General features: G+C 39.4%; 1 pseudogene; it reads left to right on the forward strand.

The window, feature by feature from the left end:
- Positions 1 to 10,232, forward strand: part of LOC115300692 — a 56,289-nt pseudogene extending 46,057 nt beyond the window's left edge.
- The last annotated feature ends 3,351 nt before the right edge of the window (positions 10,233 to 13,583 follow it).

Consider the following 13,583-nt stretch of genomic DNA (forward strand, 5'->3'; position numbering starts at 1 on the left):
TGTTGACATTGCTGCTATGAACATTGGGGTACATGTGCTCCTATGCATCAGCATTTCTGTCTCTCTTGGGTAAATCCCCAGCAATGCTATTGCTGGGTCATAAGGGAGTTCTATCGATAGGTTTTTGAGGAACCTCCACAGACTTCACATGCAATCAGGCATCCACAATTCCATCAAATCCAGAAGACAGGGAGAAGAAGGAACAGGAAGCAGCCAGATGTTCTGTATTGTGGTGCAAAGTGGCAGTAAAAAGCAGTTACTATTACCATGACAAGATTTCATCCTGGCCACGAAGCCACCAGTGTACAGAGCAGCTGCTCATCACTTTGCAAGATCAAAGCCTGACAGAAAACACTAAACAAGTAAATGTCCAGCCGCTTATTTGAAGACAATGCCAAGGGTACAGGAGTGCCATCTTTAAGACACTTTATTAACATAAGGCCTCAGAGCCTCCCAGAAAAGATCACTGTGATGAAAATGTTGGACAGCAACAGAATTGTTTGTACAGCAGGCCTTGGGGCACCACCTGGAGACACAGCTTTCAACTTAAAATCTTTCCAGTGCTGTGACCAAAAACCCAACTCATCCCTGGGTTCTTGGAAATCCCTTTGAAAACCCTGGCCAGAAGAGAAGAGCATCCTCCCTTTTGTTGGTTTCTTCTAGTACTACTGAGAATTTTCAAAATTTCCCACAAATAATAAAGAAGAAATACAAAGGAAATAAAATAAGAAAGAAAAAAGTAGATATGTATGTCAAATATAAGTCTGGTTTAGGTTTCCATGAGCTGACACTGATGAATTCTTACCGGCTGTCAGGAGCCCTGGGTTGAGGAGGGTTCAGCAGCTGAAAAAGCCATAGTTGATTTGGCAGATTCTGCTCAAGTAAAGAAAGGGGAGTGGTGACAAATTGGCTTCATGATAGCCCCTCTTCTTTTTTCCTGAAGAGCCCAATATAAATTAAACCCCACTTTATTTTTATTTTGTTTGCTTTATTATGTAATTATTATTAGAATATAAGCTCCAGTAGTAGACTGACTGACTGACTTGATCCATGGCATCTAGAGCAGGGCAGGAAATATGGTAGGTGGTCAGCAAGGATTTGCCTGACTTCTGCCAACATTTAATAGACATTTAACAAGTTCTGTCTCTGAATTGGCAGGTATATTGTATTGTACCATTGGAAGTAATTTTCTGGGTTTGCTAAACCCAGAAAGCATCAGCATTTGATTTTCTTCTATCTGTAAAGCAACATCAAATTGACCAGTTTCTTTGTTTTTTGTTTTTCTTGGTTTTATTTGTGTATATGTCTTGTGTTTTGTGTGTGTGTGTGTGTTTTTTATTGTTGGTGTGGTGGTGGCCACGGTGTTTTTTTTTTTGTTTGTTTGTTTGTTTTTGAGGGCTATGCCTCTTCAGCAGCCAGCTGGCATAAATGTGATAATTGACACAATGAGAGCCTTTTCTGCCAACCAGGGAAAAGACATTACCCATGATGGTCCTGTGCTGTGGGCGTATCTTTCCCTTCAGTACATTAGAGGGGTAGCATATGCTCATAGGACCTCCATTCCTCTTTCTGTCTCCCCATATTTGAGTCTTCTCTCCCGCCCTTCCTTTCTCAACCATCTTAACCTCCTCCCTGGCACATCACCAGTGAGTCTGCTGCAGCCCTCAGTAATTCCTGCATAGGAAGGATTTCCCATGTTGTCTGTTTATCCCATGTGGCCTTCCTTCCATCTGTTTACTTGTGGCTTTTTTCCCCCTGTAATTCAAAGGATGAAAGTGCTGTTGAGTTTCTTCTTAAACCCATGATATTTCTTATTATGTTGCAGGATAGCTATGGGGAATGTCAAATTCTAAAAATTTAATACCAATATGATTTTGGGATCATTTTTAAAGCAGTAAAAGCCTTTCTATTCATGTTGCTTCACTTTTCAGAGCACTTCAGAGCTCTTTATTGAAGTTAAGGCATTTCATAACCATGTCAAGATACTTTAAGGGAGAAGTTAACTGATTGAGCATCAGCCATTCCTGGAATGTTTGATACTCGTCATCTCAAAAAGGCTCCATCTGATGTACAATCCACCTGAGCACATTTTACCAACTATTGCCTTTCCTCTCCTGTTATGATTGGTTCTAGACAGGAAGGATGGAAGCTCATTTTATAAGACACAAATACCTAACCCCTACCTGTGCATTTTCTCATATACCTATGAATCCATTCTGATTTTTTTTCTCTCTCTCTCTCCCTTGCTCACAAGGAAAACCTAGTTTTCTTTTCTTTTTTTTCTGTCTTATGAGCCTTGTTTTAGAAAAAGTCAGTAAGGCAGCCAAAAAACACCTCTCAATAATTGGGATGTCTCTTGTTTCCAACAGTTCTTAAGGTGTGTGTGTGTGTGTGTGTGTGTGTGTGTGTGTGTGTGTGTCTGTCTGTCTGTCTGTCTCCAAGGCAGGGTGGTGGTTATGGTGTGTTAGACAAGGATCAGTATGGTAAAACACTCCTAGCATTATTTATATTTTCTCTTTTGTAAAACTGAGGCATGGATAGATGAACTGGTATTGTCTATACCCAGTGAGTCTCTGATGCACAGATTTGTTTACTCTGATTAAGCATACGTAAAATAACTGACAAATAAATACAAATACATGACAAATACACAAGGAAGCATACAGAAAATTACTGACAAATAGATAAAAGTGGTTTCATTTTGGGGCTAATAATGGTATACTATGAATGGCTGTCAAGTATATCTGTTAAACTTTTATTGTATTATTGCCCTGGCTGTAAAAAAATGCTCTGACCTATTTGCTGGTGGAAAAATTCATTTATCCTCCACAAGGGTTCTGAAAACATGAACTTCTCAATAAATTCAGATATAGCTAATGACCATTTTCAGGATATGATGGAAAAGGGCTAAAAGCCAGTTTTTTAAAAAGCCAGTTACTTAAATGTTTCCAAGTCTCACTCCCCACTCTTGTTTCCACACACCCTGTAGACATAGCTACCCTCTCCTTATCTTGGCTACACATAAAGGGTTAAAAATGTGATTTACCTGGCTGTCATGTCAAAGTTAAGGGCAAGAGGGAGGATGAGTTGTGTGGATAGCCATGACAAGGTGATGATACTTACGGAAAGTTCTCAGTCCTACAATAGATAGCAGGATGGGGCCAGAGCATGTGAGATGAGCTTCTAGCAGCAATTCAACTATCCATTTCTTTGCTCTGCTTCAAAGCACTCACCTGATTTGTTACTTCCCACCGCTTTGAGGGCTCTGGACCTGTAGCCTAGCTGCTCCATGTGAACGAAGGCTACAGTAGTTCTACCCATTGTTTTTCCTAAATGCAGCGAACCCAGATGTGGGTCACTTGAAAACTTTGGGATCATTCCAGTCTGTAGGATCCTCTTGAGCCTTAATCTAATACTAATACCAAGACAACATGAAGACAGTGTAGGAAATCCTTAGGCTAATCATTTATATGATTTTTCCTTATCTCTAAATTCCCCTGGCATTGTAAGCCTTTTTTGGTTAGCAGACTTCAATTTTCATCTACTTTATGTCTGCCATTCTAATCTCATCCTCCACTGCTGATTTAGCTCTATGTCTGTTGGATTGTTAAGGAATCCTCCATATTCTCAACAGACATAGAGCTAAGTCAGCAGTCTCCATTAAGGACACTGTTTCCATGCAGCCCAATTTGCCACATTACGCCCATGTTCACCTCTGAATTTTTCTCTTTGGTGGGTCTTACCATTGCATTATATATAGTTTATTCCTCCTCGTAACTCACATTTATGGCCCTGGAAAGGCCCTTGATGGATACCCATAAACAAATTAGGTTCTTAGTCTTACTTGACTCCTTGAGGTGCTTGTGTGTGGTGTCCTCATTTGCTTCGAATGACCCATTTAACAACCCAACTTTACAAATCCTTGATCCCAGCTCTTTCAGAGATATTTGTCTCTGTTTGGCCACAGGAATCAACTTTTTCAGGCACGTCTGTTATGTTCTCCCAACAAGAGCCTCTCACATCCCATCTTCCCTCTCAAGCCTACCTGCTCTTTGACCCCTTTTGTACTCCCAATATTGACTCTTTTATTCTCTACCTGGTTTCAAGCCTCTTTTAGGCTTCCTTTTCGGGAACCTCATGGTTGCTCAGTTGAATTTCTCCTTCACCAGCAGCCTTGCTCTTTCAACTCATTCTCTTTACAGACCTACCCCCTAATTCTAGGTCAGTTCTCTTATTGACCTTTGCTACTCCTAGAACCAGTCAGAACTGGTGTAATGAAAGACAGCACTGTAATAAATTCTTTATCTTGATAGGGTGCACCTAACATCTCACCTGGTGTGGTTTGCTAGGTCCTGGAAGTCCATGCTGACCATATTGCTTATGCTCTGCCTCAAAACCCAAACTACCAGCACTGAACTTGACAGAGTCCCCAAACTGGGAGAGGGAGATGAATTGTGCTGTTGTAAAAGTTTCTATGAGCACATACATAATAATTTTATAGGATTAAGCAAATATGATTATATCTTATGTACAAATTGGTGGGGAGAGATTTAGCAGGGTTTCTGGTTGTTTCCCTATTTGGTTTAGTTTCTACTTTTCTTCTCGTTCCCTACATCAAAATCAGCCTCACCTCAAAAATACGTACTCAGAAAACTATGTCAATAACCTAGAATATATCTGGGTTTTTCTTCTAAGCTTATATACTTAAAGATATATACAAATTCATATATATAAACACACATTCATATATGTATATACACACACACACCTATGTACATGTATACACACATGCATGCATACTATACATAGGACTTTTTGTGCTCGTTTTAAAAGGTGAGATCATAATATACACATTTTGTGTTCTTCTGTCATTACATCTTATCTGGCAGAAATCACTACAAACCAAAAACAGTCGTCATTTTTTACACTGAATTATTAACTGTGTTACTTTATATAAACTACCAAGCATGTGCCTATGAAAGCCTGAAATTTATTCAAATTTTAGAATTGAAAAGGGAATTTAAAGACTCATAGTTCAGCCTTCCTACAGAACATATGAGAAAACTAAGGCTCAGTAAACATCCATGATTTGCCATGTCTCAGATCAGAACCTAGCTCTAGTACCTCCCAAGCCCAGTGCTCTCTGAATCATACTACACAGTATCCCATAGATTTGTATTAGAAGCCATTCTGATAATACTTACAGATTAGTGTGAGAGTATGCTACAGCATAAGATACATTTTCAGGCCTGAGGTAGGGAGAAAATAGGGGAGAGCAAGAATTCAGGAAAATTCCTATTAATGTATTGGTGGCTATGTGGATAGACCAAACTGTTTTTATTGAGCCAAATTTATCAACCAGTGCAGACTCATTAAGAGTGCCAGCATTTGAAGGGGCATCAATAAAAGAAATTTCTGTTGAAGAGCTGTGAAAAGAATCCACTCCCCATCTTAATAGAGCTTTTCTTTCACAGAGAGAGCCGTAGGTAGACTGTGGTTGAGGATCCTCCCTGGACTCTAAAGCACATCTGGAAAGGCTCAGCTTTCAAACTCGAGCCCCTTTCACAGTGCTGGAAAAATCTGTCTTGAGTGTTAGAAAACTGTTTCCCAAGATGATAAAACTTGTGGCAAAATATGAGAACCTTCATGTGTATAGGAAAAAACCCACACTTTTACATCACATTCCTTAATGGGGCATATATGGATCTATTAATAGTTATTCTCTGCCAGATTTTTCTGCACTTGGTGAATTTCCATTGTCCCCAGAGGACCCTGAGTACCAGTCCATTCAGTCATCAAATAATTTAGGGGCATGCCAACATTATGCTAGGTACTGAATAAAGGGAGAGTATGGTTGCCCAGCCCTCCCATATCCAAGTGGGAAATGTACTACTGAATATCCTGTGTGTGCGTCCCTGCAGAGAATTCAGTGTGGACTCTATGACCTTCACTGACAAAACAGCGAGAAATGAACAAATGTTCCTTCAAGCCAGCTAATTCCTAGGTTATTATGAAGCTGATTGGATCTTTTGTATGCATTCCAAAGACTCCAAAGAGTATCCTTGAAGGTGTAATTCCACCAGAAGGGGTTTGCTACGGACCCCTGGAGACACTCTACAGCAGGGGCCCTTCCGCTGTGTGGGCCACCTGACAGTTGAATAGAAAATTGCTTTTGGTGCTGGGTTTTCTGTGACAGTTCAGAAACAGTACTAGGTTCCAGGCCTGTATTGTATGTATCATCTTTTCCTTGAAGTGCTCTGCATCTTTATGCATATAGTTCTTCCTAATAGGATTTTGTTTTCATACCTACCATGTATCAGATTCTCTGCTAGGCACTACACAGCCTGGTTTCCCCAATGTCACAGAACTGCAAATGGCAGAGCAGGAATGAACCTCAGATATCTTGGAAGTCTGGATTGAGACCCCTGGGTGTACAGTACCCACCCACCCCCCAGCTCCCCAGCTTGGGATCAAAAGAAAATCAGGAGGTGGAGACTGAGTTGAGGTGTGAGTGTATTCTGATGGGTCAATGTTTAGAGGAGAGCCTAATTTTCTAAAGCTGAATATTAAATGTTTATAGGATGTACTTGATGTTAGCACAAATTTAAATCCCAGAGCTGGGATTTTCAGTGATTGCCATCCCCACACCAGTACTATGGGGAACAGCGGGAAGGGAGAACAGGTTGACTTTTCAGAGAATGAGACAGTTTTTTAAAAAGAAGGGGGCAGAAAGATGAACTATAATTCCCAGTCCTGACAGAAAATATCTCTAGGGTAATTATGGCTGATCCAGTGCTTGTTTCTCTGGGTAATCAGATAACCCAGCTTTCAGTGAGTGTATACTTCTCTTTGTCTCTTTAGTTAACTATTTCTAAGTATAGGTGGACCATACGAGATAAAGTGGCCTCAACCCACACAAGATGACACAATGTCTCTTAGGAGACTGTATGCCATAATATATAGTTAGTTACATTTAAACTTAACTATTCTATAGCTCTTATATTTGTTTAATATTCATGTTGCACAATTTCCTCTGCAATAGATTCCTAGATGATTGGTATTAACATGTCAGTATTTGTACAAGAAAGGAGAGCAACCTCAAGAAGACTAAGTGACCCTTGAGAGCTTGCCCATTGACTCTGTGACAGAGCTAGGGATTCAGTGGCTGTGAAGTGACACACTGCAAATGACGTTTCTTATAATTTCTCAGGTGTCATATCACCACACTCATTAGCTGAGGATGTCAGCATTAGCTGACGAACATAGTAGTTTAGTCTGCCCATTCTCTAGATAATCACCACTGTTTGGTAAAAGATGAGGAGTTTTGAGTTCACCTCCCTGGTAACAAAATCAACTGTTTGGCTAATGTTAATATGACATAGTTAATGCCTCAATAATTCCTCTGCCCTCTACTCTCTACTCTTAATCCAGCTTTCATCTTTCTAGGTTTCTTAGCTATTTTGTATTAGCAAGATATCTTGCTGAACGAATTCCATATTACTTACCATGTGCTTTGACAAGAGTTGAATGACTAAGAGCCCCCAAGAACAGGCTCCCTGTAGCGTTATCCTCTCTTGACATGCCATATGTGGGTGTTACTGGGAGATGCAATTAGCTTGTTATATATTTTAGAAAGAAATATCAAAGTATGGAAAAATTCTCTAGTCCATCCAGCAGCAAACCTTTTGTTTTCCAAGTGTAGTTTTATTATAAAGGTAAAAAAACATTACTCATTGTTACTCCATCTCAACTGTCTTTATTGGTGGGATTGGAGGGATCAGTGGGTGAGGATCTGGCATGGGAGTATGTGTTGTTTGCCTGCGTGTGTGTGTGTGTGTTACTTATGGCTGTTAATTATCTAAGAAAGGCAAATTCTCAAGTGAAGAAAAACAGACAGTGGTTCACAGTGATTATGAAGCTGTGTTTGTACTACTGCCAACTCTTGGGGAAATTTTCGTATCTGTTGGTAGAGACACAATACTGGAAACACACATGAAATCCTGAAAACTATAAAGATGTATATATCTTGGTAATTCAAACTGGGGACAATTATTATTTATGAAGTCTAAATGTTTGTGTTTCTATGCTACAGTATTTAGTAATAATAATTATTCACATACAGTGTTTATATTAAGCCTCACCATGCTAATTCAGAGTGTGAGCTTTTTTTTTACCTTTCTTTCTGAAGCCAGTTCATTAGGCAAATGATCAGTGTAATTTGCTTACTGTCATTCAGAGAATCAGCAATATTCAAACATTTTAGATGCATCTGTATACAGTGTTGTTTTAATTTTATATGAAATATTCTTCTTTACTAGAATGTTACCATGTTAACTTCAAACCCAACATGTTTATACCAAAATCTTCACTTTCTAAGATAAACCACTGTCTCCCACTGACTACCTTGTTTTTGTTGATATAACTATTCCTTTCATCTTGGCACCTCAAAGTCTTAAGAACTCCTCTTCCTTAATGACTCTTCTCATGTTGTGCATTTGGAACATCCAGAAAATTCTGTCTTGCCAGTATGTTTTGCAATTATCTTTTAAGCTTTATTTCCAGCACCTCCATTTCAGACCTCTACTAATCCATTGAACTTACTTTTCATCTCTCTGCCTACCATTTTTCCTCCTCCAATCCATCTTACACATCAAAGTTCCTCCATTTTTTTGGCATCACCAAACCACATAATAGGCATCCATATAGACCAATTGTAGGTAAAAATTTAAAATACTGTCATAATTTTAAAACAATAGTAAGTAGTTTAAAAGTGTTAATAATAGAAATTATGAATAATTAATTCATTATAATAATTATAGCAGTGGAAATGAAAAAAAACAATTATTAATGAGAGGGAGAGAGTATCTTTAAAATGAGGATACAGATAATCAGCTGTAACAGTAGATTGCATATAGAGTCTATTTCTTCATTTATTCTTGATTTCTACTGAATTAGAAAGATCTAACTTGAAAGTCATTCTGGGAACAAGAAGGAAGGAGAGAAAACGGCATCCACAGATGACTGTACCTATAGCCAAGCTGCAGCCCAGCAGGGCCCCAGTGCTTATATGACCCAGCCCACCATGAATATGCACAGACCATGCAGGTATATCGACAGCAAAGTTATGGAACCTATGGACAGCCCACTGATGTCAGCTCTACCCAGCCTCAAACCATTGTGACCTGTGGGCAGACAATGCAGCTTCTTATGGACAGCCTTCTGGTGGTTATACCTCTCCAAGATTTGATCTTGGAGGCATGAGCAGAGGTGAGTGGGAAGGAGGCTGTGGTGGAATGGGTGCTAGAGAGCAAGGTAGCTTCAGTAAGCCTGGTGGACTCACAGACAGAGGACCAGATCTTGATCTAGGCCCAACTGTAGATCCAGATAAAGACTCTGACAACAGTGCAATTTATGTACAAGGCTTAAAGGACAGTGTGACTCTACATGATTTGGCAGACTCCTTAAACAGTGTAGAGTTAAGATGAACAAAATAATCAGACAACCCATGACCCATATCTACTTAGGCAAGGAATCAGGGAAACCCAAAGGCAGTGCTACAGGGTCCTATGAAGACCCACCAACTATCAAGGCTGCCTTGGAGTGGTTTGTTGGGGAAAGACTTTTAAGGGAGAAAACGAGGTTTTTCTTGCTCAGAGGAAGCTTCTGATGAACAGCATGCTGGGTCATATGACTCCCTGTGAGGGTAGAGGGATGCTACCACCAGTCCTTGGAGGTCCAGGAGGCCCCGGAGGTTGTATAGAAGGTCATGGGGGAGACAGAGATGGCTTCCTCACAAGACGGTCCCAAGGTTCCCAAGGAAACTTATCTGGAGGACACATCCACCATGGAGCTAGACACTGGCAATGCCCCACCAGAACCTCACCTGGAGAACAGAATACAACCAGTGTAAGACCCCACAGCCTGAAGGCTTCATTCTATCATCCTTTAACCCCTGGGCATTGGTTGACCTTGGCAGGGGTGGCTCTGCTGGCATGTGGGGAAGAAGAGGTGTCCTCATGGACCACCGTGGTCCTGGTGGAACGTTCAGAGAAGGCCATGGTGAAGACAGAAGTGGCTTCTCTTGTGGCTGGGGCATGAACTGAGGTGGCTTTGGTGGAGGAAGATGATGGCTCTGATGACTCCCTGGACCTTTGATAGAACAGATGGGAGGCAGAAGAGGTGGATGTGGAGGATGGTGAATAATGGATAAAGGCAAGCACTGTCGGATGTAGAGACTGACCCTACTACACAGAGACCCCATGAAGCTGCATTGACTACCAGAGTTATTTGATATTTTTAATTTATTTTTTTAAAGTTTATTTATTTTGAAAGCATGTGAGCATGAGTCAGAGAGAGACAGAGAGAGAGAGAGAGAGAGAATCCCAACCAGGTGGGGCACTGTCAGCACAAGCCCAATGTGGGGCTCAATCTCATGAACTATAAGATCATGACCTGAGCCTAAATCAAGAGTCAGATGCTTAACTGACCAAGCCCTCCAGGTGCCCCTACCAGATTTAGTTTTTAAACCAGAAAATGTTTTAAATTTGTAATTCCATATTCACAGTGTTTACCATAACATTATGAGTAGTCCTTGTCTGTATTTTAGTATTTTTCAGCATTTGTGAAGAAACCTGAAAAGAAGTTAAATTGTTTAAAAAATCATTGTGAAGAGCAGCAAATACTTGATGATCTGTTGACTAGTCTAGCTTTTCTGATCATAAAAGGATTCAGAAATTATGGAGAGTTTTAACCAATGGACACCCAGTGCCTTATCAGGAACTAATTAGGCTGAGGGCATGCTCTTCTGAAAAGTGGCTAGGATGTTGAATTCATCAACACAGAGAAGATAACTGGCCAATGAATTTCTAATGAATTTTTGATTGGATTTCTTTATGATAATTATTTCTTCATATTCATTTCTGGCATTCAGGTGTGCTAAATATGGTCAATAATAGCACCAATTTAATTCTTTAGTAAGTTTGGAATATCTTTCAATAGAATGATAAGAACTCTGGTCAACTAATCCACTTATATCAAAATTTAGTATTTTAAGAAACTTTTCCACTCTTTTCCTAAATGTTAAAATTTATAGGCTGTTTATAAAATAATAGATTCAGGATCCTCCAGATATTGAATATACAACTGAGATAAGCCACTGGAAATTAAAGAAAATTTTTTTCACTGATTGTTTCATTTGACGATCTTTACTCTTGACAGCCAGAGTTCTTGAGTATGAAGAAACAGAATCTTCTGTTCTCAACTCATTTTCTTGCACAGCATGCTGGAAATTCTTGCCTACGATTTGATGATACTCATAATTTTTCTTATTTCTTTCAAGCTTCAGTCAAGTTTAGGAGGCACACTTACATCAACAACTGTGAATAAAGCAGTGTTAGATCACCCCGAGGTGCAGTTTCTGTCATTCATGTGACGATATCTTACTTTGTTGTACATATTGATTTTACTCAGTCAATAACAATCCTAACACACTCTTCATGTACACCAAGACTTACAAAATTATCAGCAAACAAGAAGTCTCTTCCCCTCTGGCAGTAGTTTTTGTGATAAATCATTGTCAATCATTTCTCCTTTTACACATATGATCTGGGTTACACTATGGACATCTCTGATTTTATACAAGTCTGAAGAAAAGTGTCTGCTAATAAAAGCCTAACAGTAAGGGTACTTGAGTGGCTCAGTCATTTAAGCGTCCAGCTTCAGCTCAAGTTATGATCTCACGGTTTGTGGGTTCGAGCCCCACATCGGGCTCTGTGCTGACAGCTCAGAGCCTGGACCCTGCTTTGGATTCTTTGTCTCCCTCTCTCTCTGACCCTCACACTGTCTCTCTCTGTCTCTCAAAAATAAATTTAAGAAAAACTTTTAAAAATGTAAAAGAAAAGCCTAGCAGTAAATAGTAAATGTTCTTTCACCTTTCTTACCACTGACATTATCCATCTTCTAACAGTTTCATAATTTCACAATTAGATTATTCTGCTTTTCTCCATAAGGTTACTCAATGAACGTCTTTGCAACTTTGAATGACACTTTATTAGTTTTGGTCTCTTCTCTGCCTTTAGTGGGGAGAACTCATCAATATTTTACTTAAAAGCTTTTGTTTTCACTTGTTTTGGAAAAGCTTGAAGATATACCTGAATTCTGCCTTGAAAATTACAAGAGAAAGGCACTTGGATGGCTCAGTCAGTTAAGCATCCAACTTCAGCTCAGGTCATGATCTCACGGTTTGTGTGTTTGAGCCCCGCGTCGGTCTCTGTGCTGACAGCTCAGAGCCTGGAGCCTGCTTTGGATTCTTGTCTCCCTCTCTCTCTCTGACCCTCCCCTGCTCATGCTGTCTCTCTCTGTCTCTCAAAAAATAAATTAAAAAAATTTAAAAAAATTTAAAAAAAGAGAAAATTACAAGAGAGCTTCAGTGGTTTCATGCCACTATTTGATGACTTTTTGTAATAGGCAACTCAGTGATGGTTAGTCCACAAAGTCCAGTCTTGAGATGTTCATCATTCTATGTCCTGTTTGCAATTCCCCTTTCACACTGTTCATGAAATTCACTCATTATCAGAGAACTTTGTTCTGCACACAGATTAACTGTGTACTTTCTCTCTAAAAACTTCTTCCCTACTTTGACAAGTTTAGGTCATAGTATATCATTCATAATACTGTTTTCATATTTTACTACTTTTATAAGTCCAGTTAATCAATTTTGAACCATGAGTTCATTTTGCATATTGGTGCTGTTGAACACAATAAAGCAGTTATAAGAAAAAATACATAGTCATCAAATATAGACACTACTAAGCAAATTATGTGAGTGAGTCAGCTGAGATGAATGGCCCCTTGCTTGCCAAATGTTACCTAAGACCCCCAATCTTACATATTCCATGTATGCAAGATATTTTAAATTTAGTGGTACAAGGAATCATGATACATTTTTATGAGAATCATAACTCCTGTAACTCACTGTTAGACTATTGGCAACAGGTAGTTTTTCACAAGTCCCACATTGAAAAATGGTCCCTTGTCTCTTAGCTCATATTATTTTATTAAGTTACCACCCAGAAACCAAAAACACACAAAAAAACTTTCAGTGGCTCTGATAGCCTATGTGATAAAATCAGAACTCCTTAGGTTGACAGTCTCAAGATCCCTCTAATGGGGCTCCGTCTTATCTGCCCAGATTTCTGTTTTATCCCTGAAGATTCACCCACATGTCATGCCCAGAATGTCTGCTGAAAGCTCGGTAACTTTTGATTTTTAAAGGAGGTTCAGAATCTCTCTGAATGCCAGAACTTCTGCACAAATGGACCAGAAATCTTGGCTTTAATCTCTGAGGTCAATTCAAGTTCTTGCATGTGAATGGAAGTGGGAGTAATGGAGGCAAATTTAAATCATATTTTGAAACCATTCTTTCTAATCAGTTTTTATACATTCCTTCTCCAAGTATGCCATGTGTTTTTTTTTTTTAATTTTTAATGCTTATTTATATTTGAGAGAGAGGGAGAGAAAGACAGTGTATGAGAGGGGGAAGGGCAGAGAGAGACAGAGACAAAATCTGAAGCAGGCTCCAGGCT

Source organism: Suricata suricatta, chromosome 1 (assembly GCF_006229205.1).
Source record: "Suricata suricatta isolate VVHF042 chromosome 1, meerkat_22Aug2017_6uvM2_HiC, whole genome shotgun sequence".
Lineage (NCBI taxonomy): Eukaryota > Metazoa > Chordata > Mammalia > Carnivora > Herpestidae > Suricata > Suricata suricatta.